Here is a 14,436-nt window from a genome sequence, read left to right on the forward strand (position 1 = left end):
TATTTTGTAAAGTCTCATACAAACAGGCATTAGCGAAGCCAGCAGTTCTCTGTTTAATGTGATAGCGCGTGAAGAGGTAGCACACTTGAACAAAATAAAAGGAAGAGGGAAGCAGGCAATAGCATAAGAAATGAATACTTCACTGGGCTGAGCAAGATATAATAGGCAAAGTTTCAAGCTAATGGCTGAAAGAGGCAAGTCAAAGAACTCCTATGGTTGACAGGGGCCAAACTATGGAACTAAAAAGGATAATTAACTACTTATTGAACTCGGATGAAGAAAACAAGCCCATTTTCAGCATAAAATGGCTCAGATTCACAGACATAAAATGTGGGATTTATTAAATTGAATTAATGGTTTTCTATAGTGCTAGCTCGTCTTGAGGGATCAATGTGTTTTACACTAAGCAATGCAGATTGTACTGTAAAACAATGAGCAGATTCAGAGAATTACATTTGTACGTCTCCAGAAAATGTGGGATATGACTAAAATGTTTTAATGTGTTGTGGCAATTTGTGCTGATGCAGCGCTTTAGGCCAACACTCTTAGCATTCGTCCTTCGATGGTCCTTTCTTTACAGCTGAGAGGTGAGGGCAGTTAACATTGCATCAATCAATTCCAATTAACAGTGTAACCCATTTGGCTACACAATAAGGACGAGGAATCAGTGATTACATTTGAGAAAGTTTATCACAAATTAGGAAACAAATTAAGGTAAACAAATCTCAGCACCATGCTATAAAGATACAAAATAACAGCTGGGAAACCCAACCTCCTAAAGAAGTTTAGGCGTACCAGTATTAAACAAACAATTAGTTCAGTCACAGCAATACAAAGGATCAACATTAAGATCTGGTGCTCTTAGAAGAGTTTTCAGTCCCCTCTCCTATAGATGAGTACATCTAGAACCATCTAAGTTAAAGTCCCAACTAAGATGATGTTTTATTAGTCTAAGGAATCTCAACATTTAGGGAACTACTGAAAAATATGAAAATACGAGATAACATGGGAAGAGAGGGAAGTGAAGGAAGGTATCAGGACTGCCGAAGCTGGGTCAAGAGTCTTCCTGAGTCAGGGGAATTTTGAGTGTGCAGCCTAAGCCACATTCAGCAAGAATGTAAGGGAACAAGCACAGAGGTCTAAACCGCTCAAAGTCCAAGAAAAAATGGCTCTAGCATCAGTGTAGACTCCAGTTATTCACACTAAAATCACTCAAGTACCATCGGTCTGTTCACATCATCAGGGATTCCACTCTCTTTTTTCCATTCTCACGTTGTAAGCTGAAACTTTTGCAAAATGTCCAACTCTGAAAATGGTAATGACATCATCCTTACTCATTCAAGCTATGTTGTAACATTGATGAATAGGACTCTTCAATTAACACCATGGCTCTCCATGTTATTTTGTCAAGGGTTTCTTCTCAGGCTCCCTCTCTATTACTAATACAGTGTTGTGTCTATTCTCAAACTAACAATGCATGTAAATGCAAGGGAAAAGCCATGTAAGCAGAAATGGAAAACAGTATTTTATGCAGAATGGAAAGGCGCCTAGTGAGGGCAAGTTTAAATTATTAAACCAATAGTGCACATGTAATATGTGTATGCACGGTAAGACAAATGAATATAACTTGTCAGTACATTAAATTCATATTATGTGTAGCATACAGTAAATCTTTTTATGTAAGTATGGTTTAAAGTACATTTTACATGTAATATACATGAAACATTAGTGTACATATTACATACATTCATTATTGTTTCTAGAGTAATAGCATTCTAAATATATGAGGATAGTTTAATCATCAAATCTCCAAAGATTATCTCATTTAATACAGTTAAGGTACACTGTGTTATAATATGCATTATCTGGTTCTACAGTGAATGCACTTCAATAATGAGTTCAAGTACAACATTTCATATAAATGTCATTAGGAACATGTACTAAGTGCACGTAGAGGTAATGCATTTGTGACGTAAATGTGGTGTCAAAATGATGATGTATCAGTGCCACAAGCAGTAGTGGCTGGCATGGCTTGCAGGTGATGGAGGTGAGTGGTGGGCTTTGAGCGTGAAAGGGTAGTCGCGTAGGGTGGTCAAGCAGAGAGGGGGCCATAATGTTAAAAAAAACTACCTTTCCGCTGGGTCACGCATCTTCACTTCTCCTGCTCTTCTGCTCTCCTGCCTCTGACAGGAACAGGAAGCAGGCAGCCAGACGCCCTTCCCTAAGTCAATCACAACACTGAATGCAGTGTTGTGATTGGATTGGAGCACCATGACACAGCGCTCAGCCAGGGGCTAGTGGAGTGTGCATGTTCTGAATGCAGGCTGCAGTGCAGTCTGCATGGAGAAGGGCAAAGTGCGCATGACTGGTTTGGTCAGCCCGAGAGGGCCGACCAAACAGTCTGTGCGTACTCAGGAGTGGGAAAACCAATCCTCCCCTTCCCTGCTTGGAGAGTAGAGCACCTCCGTCTACCCACCCGCAAAGCAAACATAAAATGGTAATAACAAAAAGTTATTACCATTTTATGTTTTGAAAGCAATGGGGCAACGCTCTTCCGCCGTAGCGGAGGAGCCGCCCTTGGCCACAAGTAAGTGGCATGCACACTATGCGCACAAGCACAAAAAGGTAATGTGGAACAGATACAATAGTTTACAGAATTTGCTTATGCATAGTACACGTGACCAAGGACTTCCCTTCCGTTATTCTTATACACAAATTCAACCATTCTTTTGTCCCTCCCATCATAGCGTCTATGTCTTCTTTTTGCTATGTGTAGTGCACTGTTCTTATCATGCAAGAACTGCATTATAGAAATACCTCCATAAATAGTACTCATGAAGTACAGAAGAAGGAAGACTAGCCTACCAAACGCTTCTGATTACAAACATTGAGAAGATGATTTGCTTCTATTTGGCTTATCCCAAGCCAAATCAAAGGGTTTCACCAGCAAGAACAAATCATCAAATTCACCGCCCAAGTGTTTACAGTGTGTCCAGTTTATCTTTTACAAGTTTAACAGGTGTTTGGTGTACATGTGTACATAAGTAGTTACAGGGATGCAACTAAACCTCAACTTCTGTGTGGGGGGGCTAAAATGTCGATGAGTGGATGAGGTGCTAACACTTCAAATAATGGAATGGAGGTATTTTTAAACCCAATACAAGAAAATAGAGAGATAAATGGTACAGTTTACACATGTTGGTCCAACCTATATGATTACAGCAAACATGCTATGACAAGGTTTATAGGCTACTGATCTTTATAAAGGGGAATGAGTGATTTGACAACATAAAAATAGCTTCTACAGATTTCAATACAAAAACATTAGAACTAGATTTTACAAAGCTATGTCAAGACAATGACCCTTTTTAACAGTTCTTCTAAATTGGCTTCTTTGAAATGATAATGAGCTCATAAAATACTTTTAATTCCATCTACAGGGCCTCTCCTACTGGATTGTTGAACAAACATACGTTCTCAGTGTGCTCATTGGGACATTAAAACAGATGCTTGTTTGAGGTCGCACACATGTACAGGGCTCAAACTATTGAGCTTAATGGTTAACATACTTGATTTTGGGGTGTCTGACTCGAAAGTCAAAGGTTTGATTCCAAATGCACCTCTCATTTGTCCTGATCCTGAATGGGTGTTTGACAAATAGTTGGCAATATTATTGCCTGCTTACTATTTACCATGAATCTGCGCTATTCTAGATGAAATAAAATAGTTGTTGTCAGCACCGAACAGTGAGCAGTTCTCATACGAGATGCCTGAGATACATCAATGAGGCCAACCGCCAGCTCTAAAAACTGAGCAACAAAGGTAGTTGTCTCTGAATAACTTTCAAATAACAATATTCTTCCATTCCATTCAAGTTCCAGACACATAGAATGTGAGGCTGCTGAGCAATGTTCTGCAAATTGGTCACTCCAACAAAAACAGAACTAAAGCGTTCTACTAGAATATGTTATAACAACACCAACCATGCTTTTAATTCCTTCCTGACGCTCCCAGCACATAAAGAGTCATATCCATTAAAATAGTAATGTTGTTTTAAAATCTAGCAGGGGCAATGTGCATCATCAAATATAAAATGTGTTATGAATTTTGTCAAAATTCCTTTGAGATGAATGGCTGTATTTTCTATAATTGTTGTTCCTAAATCCCCAAACTTATTATAATAACTAGCATAGCCTATGAAGAGAAAGGGGCAACCATGAACGGGGCAGAGGAGACACGAAGCAGACAACATTGTTACCAGTTTGTCATTGCTACAAGTAATGTACAAATTAGTGTTTTCCTTGTGCAATGCTTTTGCATTGGTAACATATTATACACAATAGCAGACTTATGCTACTTTTGACAGACACAGGCTAAGTTTGACAGCAGAATAAGGCCTTAGAAGCATTTTGCTGCCAAAGACACCATCATGGAGAAAAACCACACAAGACATACATTAAAGCAAATTCCATAATTTTCTAATAATGTACTTTGAGAAACCGATCATAGAGGCTCTTGTCTTGAGCAGAGGTATGCCTCAGGTTAGACATAAATCCTGTGTTCAGGCTTCACATAGCTTGGCTGGGAAACGCCCTTAGCACGCATTTGTTTAGCACGAAAGTCGTAACAACGAATTGCTTTTAGGGGGCACATTGGTGGAATGGTGTTGGATTTAAAGTCCAACTTTTTCCCTACTGATGCGCAGACTGGAGTTGGAATAGTAAATTAAACTATTCCAACATCCAGCACCTCCCTAATGTATTTCATTAAAACGACATGCATGCTGAACAAATGCGTCCTTAAGATGCGTTCGTACTAAAGATGACGTTCTGAACGCATGCGTCTTGAAAGTATGCGGAATAACATCATACATTCAGCTTGGCTATCTCTCAGTCTATCCATAAGCTATCCTCAGGTGCGCCAATGCTGCATAACCAGATGACAAGAGCCACAGTCCATCAGAATGTGCCAGCTGGATTCCTTTCCAACTGAGCCATTCTAATGGGCTCGGTCGGAAAAGGAATCCGACTCGGATTTCCGGATGGCTTGCGACGGGCTCGGGGAGGCCGTCCGCCGTCCAGAAATCCTTCAGTACTCCCTGGTCACCTCTTTACGACCGAGGGAGTACGATGGCGTTTTTTTACTGCCTTTTCGTGCTGGTGTTTCCTGCATGAAAAGGCAGTCGCAAACTGTATCTGGGGGCCCCCAGCTGGGCCAACATGGGCGCTAGGCCACAGAATGGAGGCCTGGGGGCAACTATGGTGCCCCTCTGTTGATCCCTACACCCGGTGGCAGGCACCTTGGGGAGCCGGCCACAAGGCACAGAGATGAACTGCACCCCTGCTTTTCACAATGCAGGCATGCATTCCGCTCGGAAAGCATGCTCTCATTGTGAGGTATAAGAGTGCGACCGGACACGGGTTCGGTTGCATCGCACTTGCAGGGCCGTAACCAACGACAGCAGGTCGGTCGGTTACGGCTCCTGACCGATGTCAGACGGACCTGAGTCTGTCCGACATCGGAATCAGGCCCTAAATGTATTGAAAAACTATACATGCAAGATATGAGCTGAGTTGAGTTGTCACTTATAAGTGCAGGGAATGCCCTAAGGCATCTTGGCCCTGTACTGACACCAAACATCACAAAAGAAATTAGGGTAAACAACAAAACAGATTACTTATAAAAGTCTTACTAAGCATAAGATGGTCCACTTTTCTGTGCAGGTCAAGACACAGTGCATTCCAAATACAACAAACAACAAAAAAGAAGGATTTCCTCCCTTCTGCCAAGCCTTTCTAAATTGGGTGACTGACAGATGGAGGGAAGAGCCAGATTGAAGGGATCGTTCAGTCTCAACAGCAAACATAAACATTTCATTATATGCTGTGTGGGCAAAACAGAGTAGCTTATAATGGATTCCTCTAGAAACTGGCAACTAGTGCATCGTATGGCAAGCCTCAGACAACATATCTAAATTCCTGAAATTCTTCAAAGCTAAGGTCCCATGTTCTCAATTCTTTGATTCTTGCAAATAGCTGACTTACGAAGGCCAGTGTAGAAAGCATTGGCACAGTTCAATCTAGAGATGATGTTAGCGTTAACAACACAAGCTTTCAAGTGGCATGGCATAAATAGCATTTTTTATGCTTATCCTTATTTGGAGATAACAGGATTACAGAATTGCAAAGGAGAACGACTAAACTAGTAATTGGCAGCCTTCAGGATATTTAACCGCGTGCGCGCTAGCGGTTTTCCCGCTGCGCGCTGCGTTTTTGACAAAGCCGCGTTACATGACGAGCTCAGCTCGTCATCAGCATGCGAGCGGCACAACTCATGACGAGCTGAGCTCGTCATGAGCGTCCAAGTGGTTAAGAAAGTTGGTGAACTTTATCTTCTCACCAATTTTAGTGACTACTGGCAAATGAAAGATGAGCCTCTAGTTAGATTCTGCCCTGAACTCTTTAAAAGGGGTTAGACAATCCTTTTCTTCTATTCACTAGAGACAATGCCAAGAGATGAAAGTTAAAGATGAAAGTTAAAATAGGTGTAATGACCGATGATGCTACCAACAGAACCTAATTTACTTTCGTTGGTTGGCCAGAAGGTTGTATTTGCCTTTAAACTTTCTCGCAACATCAAATAACTACTGCCTAACAAGAATAAAGAGAGTGGCAAGAAAATTGTTAGATGCATGCAAAAGTCTGAAAACTGCACACATTGTAACAACATCATCGTAGGAAAGGTGTTTACACATGCCACACAAGGAACTAAGATTGCTCTGAAACATTCTAGTACATGTGACACTACAAATGTAGTTTACACAATCAAATGTCCTTGTGGAAAAACATGCATTGGCATTACGGAATGCAAAATTAAAGTGCGCATTACTGAACATAAAAGCAACATTCGCTTGAAAATGTTAAATCCACCATAGCGCTGCATTGGTTGGAAGCAGATCAAAACATTTCTCAATCGAGATTCACCATTCTGGAAGTCGTGAAGATCCGACCAGATATGGATGCACATAAACAGTTGCTTAGATCTGAGTTTTTATGGATAAAAATATTGAACTCTATGCAACCAAATGGGATGAACGACAGGAATGAACTTTCTTGCTTTTTATGACTAGTTGTTTGTATCATAGAGTGATGAAATTGTTGATTGTGATTTTTGCTTCCAGTAGGTGTTTTTTACATCATGTAATATCGATTGCATGTTATGGAAATCTGCCTCATAGCAATCTCAGTGTTAACTATTGAATAGCATCTTGCGATATTTTGTAAGATTTTAATTGTTTAACTTTTTCAATTTTTTCATTGCTTCATATTTACACAAAATATTTACACAAAATATTTATGGATCAATCAGTATGACATTTCTCTGTCACAGATACATTTCCACGTATCAGTCTCATTTGAATTAACTTTATTGAGACTTTACCCTGTTAATAACACTCATATTCAGAAGGGAGCTCATAGGATGGGCTGCCGTTTTTCTTTAAGCGCCGTTAAGTTCATACATGTCATCACGCCTCACTGACATGATTGAACAGTGGTTGAGCATCTAACGTTTAAAATTGATACGTCATTACGTTAAATGCTATCCCGGAAACAGCCTGAGAAGCAGTGGAGTTAATCGAGAAGGTAAGCTCGAGCGGCGTTAGAACCAGTGACGCATGCTGTAGAATGCTTGTTACACCAGTAAGTAACAGTATCATCCTTGGGTAATTCAAGACGGAAATGTTAGTTTTAGTTCCGTGATATTATCGAGATATTGTTTTCATGTGCAGTCTGTTGCCATAAGCATCGAGAACAGCTGATAATCAGCTTTGGTCGTATCACACATTCAACGCATTTTTTGTTTTAAAGCACTATTTGAATAAAGCCCAGCCAAGTATCACGCATCAGGCGTGATACTAACGCATTTGTGTGCGCTGGTCCGCATCACCGCACTTAAATGTCACGCATTTGTAGCGCCTCTTTGACACGACTGCGTGTCACGGTGCAGAGGAAGTGGCAAGCAGGACCGAAATTGCTGCCCTGGGCAAACACTTCTGATGAGCATGCAGCGAACCGCCGGCTGCTCTGGCAGAGCTTCTTGAATAGTCTCAAGGGTGCTAAGTCTATATGGCAGGTCAAGAGTGTTGCGCCGAACCGGTGGCTCATTGCTGTGACCAATGAGCATTCAGTAGAGCACAGCTACTGCGGGCTGGCCAGGGGCAGCATGGCAATCACGTGACACGGTGAGGTCACGTGATTGAAACTAACAATGTATCCATGACTCTCCGAGTGTGCGGAAGGGCAAGCGGCAGTTATGTTTTTTTTGTTTGACGCTGCCCGCCGCGCCGCAGTAATTATTTACGTGCCTCCTCCATAATGTGTGCCGGCGTTTAACTGGACAGTGAGAATAGGTTGTTGAGTCATCATGGCAGAGGCAGCTGAGGTTATGTGCAAGCCACTGTGTGGCCGCTCGCACCACCGCAGGCTTGCCTCGGCCTCTCTGAGGCTCACCCGTCCCCACCAGCATTGGGGGCACCTGACTCAGTTGTGAGTCTGCTGCCGCCCTGTAGCAGAGATAGGTGCTGCTTGCCACTTTCGGTCCGCTGCCTGCTCTGTACAGTGTGCGGAGTGGTAGAATCATGATCCCGTGGTGGACAAGGGATCAACCAACTCAGGCCCGACCGAAGCCGAGCTGCCTGCACTGCAGCTGTGAGAGCATCTACCAGCTCGGGGGGAGGCACCTCTTGCTGTCTTCGTTCATCGCCTGCCTCAAATCCAAGTAAGTGAATTTATAAACTGTTAACTCATAAAACTGTGCTCTTAAATAAAGTGATGTCCCTCTGCTAATTTTATTTGCCAGATTTGTAGCGGCCGAGCAATCAGGAAAACGATTAGGTAAAGTTTATTACTTTACGTTTGTCAGAGCAAAACAAGAAATTAAAGAACACCTGCTGAAAATTTCGTTAGTGGAGCCTGCACCGTGGCTACATTCCGTTCCCCAGTGAGCGATGATGTGTGCGTTCATGTGAGGAGACTAAATCTAGAAAACAGGTCCGCCTCTTTCTCTTTTTATCCCCCACTATAGCAGTCATTGTTTATTCTCTGTACTCGAGGTGAGCAAGTGGCAAGCACACTGCACCGATTTTTTCAATAGATAATCTGACCGTATTACAATAACTGACAGCTAATATTTACAAAAACATTCTTTTATTTGGCGGCGCGCACGGTCAATGAGTGGTGCAGATGTGAGTCCTCGTTTTGTTTAACAGTAGGATCAGCTTAGAAGAGAACTAAGTGCTTCAGTGTCTGGTGCTTTCCAGCAGGTTTAACATCTTCTTAGAACGTCTTGATGCTCAAATGGGTGTAACAAATTATATTTATATGTTTTCCTGGTTTTCATTGCTTGATTTTGGTTGCGAGAAAGTGTCACACATAGTTGTTTAAATGTCACACATAATTACACTGAATTTATGAAAATGTCACACATGGCAATATGAAACCTTTGCAGCTATTTGAATATCACTGGGTGTAGCACGAGGATACAGTTTAAGACAAGTGAGCATTGAATAATATCATTTATTTCAGAAGAGGGTGTTTTTACAGTTTTTTTATGCATAATCAATGATTAACAAACCATGATACCATTGTATATATGTATACATAGGATTATGGACAGATCTGGCGCTTGTTTTCTCTCATTTACAAACCCCAGACCAAGGGTCTATGTATATTTGGAGATTACATTTACAATGAAGAAATACGAGTGTTGTAACAGATGAATTCATTTAATTTCAAATAAAACAATGAAGCAAATAAAAAGCATAATTGTTTGCAACATATTTATTGGAGAAAGCATTTATTTTGGAGTAATACAGAGGAGAAACGTTCAGTTTCTGTTTGAATGTGCACCCATCCACCAGGGATTGGCTCTCTAGACCGGAGAATCATGTGTTATATTGGTGGACTCTGGAAGACACTGTGTAACGGTTGGAGTGGCACACTAAGAAAAATAAGATTAACTTTATTTGTGTAAATATTGAGTGTCCCGAGAAACCTCATCAGTGCAACTGTGAGAAGTGTGTCAGAAAGGGGGAAGGCTTGTATTAATGCTGCATGAAACTGGAAGAAACAGGACACAATCATAAATTGCCTTATTCCTCTCACAGAAAAAGAGGCCAAATAGTCAAAAGCATCTTGGGAAGGGGAATAGTCATTTTGACACAGGATGGATTGATGAGATTGACTGCAAATATTTCCTTGAGGAGGTGGAGGTTTGAGACGTAGATTTTAAAGTAAAGAGGGTTCTAGCAGCAATAAGACAATTGTTAAAGCAAAATTTGTCAACATTTCTGTGGTGCTTCCAAAGACAGGTGTGTGTGTGTGTGTGCGTACAAGTTTGAGTCTTGATAAATGCAAATGTGTAGGGTTGCATCCCTGTTTCACTAACCATTATATGCCCAAAGTACCTCCAGCATGTCTCCTTCTCTAATATTAAACTAAACAACTGCCAATACTGTTTCCTCAAAAACAATGCTACACAACCTTATTGGATTTTAACGCAACACGGGTACCAGACTTCTCATTAAATCTGAATTAATCTATTTATTTTATATCATATATCAAAAAACAATTTCCATAATGAATGCAAGCAAGATAAATGTATAATGGCTCCCCAAATGGAGAAAGAAAACTTCCTGTGCATCAGACCATTTCTGATTGCTTTTGAGAAAACAAACTGCTGCTTTAAGAGTTTATTTTCTCAATACAAAGACAGTGCTTATAACATTGTGCCCACTCAGGAAGACTACACTGCTTTGAGGTCAGTATTGTGGCTCTGGCTGCCCTTACAACACAGATATCTCAGCCAGGTGGGTGGAAATCTCTAAATATGGCTGATGGTTCTCTGACTGTGTGGTGCAAGCTATGGTTTTGTTGTTCCAACATGAAATACCTTGAAAAAACAAGAGGCAAGAGTTGAGTGGCAAAACAGAAACATTTGTTTAATTAAATAATGCGGCTGGGAGCATAGCCACAGGCATAGAGTACGAGGAATGTCTCAATTTCACAGTCGGTCTAACATAGACTTTTATCCAGTTCATTGAATGTAAGAACATTTTTCAGCAATCCTTTTTTGGAAAGGAATGCGTACCTCTGTCTTTGAAGCCATGAATTAAGGTATTAGATGAGGAATACAGGTAGGCCTTGACCTTGTGCGGGCACAATGCCGCCAGTGGATAATGGGTACAGCTGTCCTGTATAGGGTGCACGTGCTGTGTCTTAATGGGCTAAGTGTTTCTAACTTCATGTAGCATCTGACTTTATGGTGTTTTGGGAACGTGCACAGCCCTCTGGCCATATGTGCTTTATTGGGGCCTATCTCCCGGGACCATTATGGTGTTGCTGCGCTTATCTGTGGGAATCTAAGTAAAGGATTTCATGTTCACACGTTGTCTGCTGGCTGCGTGCCACACCACATTGGACCTGTCAATCAGTGTCCTCAGACCTGGGTCTCAGGGTTTTCTTAACTAAGTATTTCTGAGTCGGGTTGACATGGAGTTCATAATGGGCAAATTCGTCAATAAAGATGTGATTTAATTTTTATGCATGAATGCATCATTGTTCATATTGACATCAACTTTTTTGAATATTAACATTGCCCTCTCTAGTTGAATTTTCAACTACACTATCTAACCTATACTTCATGACAGTTACTTTATTGAGGGACTGGCGGTCTTGACAATGATTACTTTCCTAGTTACTTGCATTCTACCCAATTTGAGGTCCGCATTTTTACAGCAGGAAATCCCCAATTGCATTGAGAAACACACAAACAAGAACATGTTGAAAACAGGTAGCAATGTTGTGCACAATCTGGAAAGCCACTGGGGGAGCCAGGAGAACAAATTCGAGAACGACTCCTGCTCAGAGTCGCCTCCCTCTTCACGCATGTCTCTTTGTAAACTGTACAGTTCTTGGATAGCTAGAGTGAGTGTACCATTATCCAGGTCATTCCTTGGCGTAAACATGCAGCAGGGCGCACCTCTCCCTTCATTGCAGTCATTAAGTCTAACACATACTGATGCTGTATCACCATGAGGCGGATTACTCTCAGCGCTGTTCATCTTTTGAAGCATTTCCCATCTGGTGATTTGAAGCTAGTGGGCATTGTCTTTGGTCTACATGGTGGAGAAGGGTATGGACCCTCCCGCCTATGCTTTTGATTCCGAGAAAAGTCTAAATTCTTCTGGAATGTCCTTGTACTGAGCCCAGCCAAATAATCTGCAGCTCTTTTTTCACAAGCCTGATGCAGCAAGGTTGTCTTCTTCCTTAGCGGGTGCTGGTACAAGTCCCATAGTTCTTCTCTGGGAATGACCAGTGTAGGAGTGTGAATGGTGCCGAGAGAGCAAGTCCACACCATCCAGAGACGAGATGAGTGTAGGCAAACTCGCCGCACTGCCAGTACATATCCATCAGTATGGAGGGGCCCCATTGCATATCTGGGATGTGCAGGACTGTGAAAATTAAAGTTGTGCTGTTCCTGAATGATCCAGAATGTAGCAATATACAAGGAACAGCTGGCTACAGAGTCAAAGAGATGGATGTGTTTGTGCATTGAGTTGGGGGTTTGGCACCCTCCAAGTACCTCTTCTCCTGGAAGGCTCGGGCCCAAACAGTATCCTCCCTATGGTGCCTTTCCTGCGGATCCTGTTTTGCTCAGTTTGAATATCGCGAGGCTCTATGAAGGTATTGAGCTGTTGGGTTGGTCTCATACTGGATCATTCACTACTACTCTGTGGGGTTGTACTTTGTTTGGCTAGATTTTTTTAAAACATTTTTTTTTTGTTTTTTTTTTATTGTTCTTACTTTGCACGGTTAACACATTACAGCGCACTTCATCAAATATATTCAATTCCATACATTTAACAGTACTTTTCTTTACAACTCTTAATCAACACATATGATAAATTCATAATAATGTTACTTCGTAACCTGAATTTCGTTCATTCAGCAAATACAATACATTTCATTTCAACTCATATATTGACTTTGTTGAAGCCTACTTCCCCCTATTCATGAAAACCCCAGGCCCTCTCTCCATCTTCTGACAGGGTCCCAAATTCTTAAACCTAACCGCTTTCCTTTCCTGCCTTTTCGCGCATATATATTCTTTTCCAAATTATACGTTGTCAGAAGGTTAGCCAACCAGACATGCATTGCTGGTGGATACTTATCTAACCAAGCTCTGGCGATACAAAGTCTATAAACTGCCATGGCTACAAAAATAAATTCTCTATGAATGATGCTGCTATCTATAACTAACCCTAATAATATTTGGGGAGGGTTTAAAGTGATTTGAATGCCTAAAGAGGAATCCAAAAAGTTCTCAATCTCTTTCAATAAGGTATGCAACTGCGGACACACAGCAAATATGTGTATCAAATCAGCATCTGGCGAGCTGCACCTTGGGCATGTAATACCTGTGCTGCCCCCCCACTTTGCAATCTTTGCAGGTGTAAAATACAACGAGTACAAGGTTTTATAATGTTGAGACTGCAGTGGTGCTGAGCATAATAAGGTGCGTCCTAGATCCAATGACTCTTGGAACCAGCTAGCTTCCCCACTCAATTTCTCTGCCCACTTGGCGCTATGTTTGTCCAGATCATCTAGTTTTGCTGCTGTAAGGCTTGCATAGAAGCTTCGGATAGAGCAATCTCCGCCTAATCTTATTTTCTCCATAAATTCTACCTTACTGAAACCCACTGACCCTCCCTGCTTACCCCCGAGAAAACTTCTTATTTGCAAAAATTTTAAAAAGTCTCTCCTATCCAAACCATATTTACACATTAAATCTGAAAATTGTATCACACCCTCCACATTCCTTACATCCCCAATTTGAATTATCCCCTTATCTGCCCACCCCGCCATTATCGTATCCCCAAAAATTTGTGATGGAAATGAAACATTTTTATACATCCTAGTATAATAATTATATTGGCCAATTCGAACCTTCTTCGTAACAGCATTCCAGATCTTAACTGCAGCTTGGACTGTTTTAAACCTTGTCCTTTTATAATATCCAAAGTGAGTACAATTAAGGAAGCAGTTATCCACCTCTGACCCCAACACCGCAGAGTATATCCTAGCTGAATCATTGGTGGTTCTCTGATCTAATCCGCCCGCTCCAATTAAACCCCTCATGTACTGCAATACAGCTGCCCAGTAGTAAAGCCTAAAATCAGGCGCTCCCCACCCTCCTCTTTCTCTCGGTAGTGACATAAATCTGTAGGCCCTACGTGTCTTGCCGTGAGCCCAGATGAACCTATTCAGCATATTCTCCAATTCTTTAAACCATTTTGCCTCGAAGAACAGAGGTATTGCCCTGAAAAAGTATAAAAATTTGGGCAGAACCAGCATCTTTATGACATTAGTACATCCA

At 41.4% G+C, this 14,436-nt stretch overlaps 1 protein-coding gene across 1 annotated transcript in view; it reads right to left on the reverse strand.

Annotated features, from left to right (window-relative positions):
- LOC144823261 (signal transducer and activator of transcription 4-like) overlaps positions 1-14,436 on the reverse strand; it is a 754,354-nt gene that overhangs the window by 450,955 nt on the left and 288,963 nt on the right. The window lies entirely within an intron of this gene.

The sequence above is a fragment of the Lissotriton helveticus genome, chromosome 3_1 (assembly GCF_964261635.1).
Source record: "Lissotriton helveticus chromosome 3_1, aLisHel1.1, whole genome shotgun sequence".
Lineage (NCBI taxonomy): Eukaryota > Metazoa > Chordata > Amphibia > Caudata > Salamandridae > Lissotriton > Lissotriton helveticus.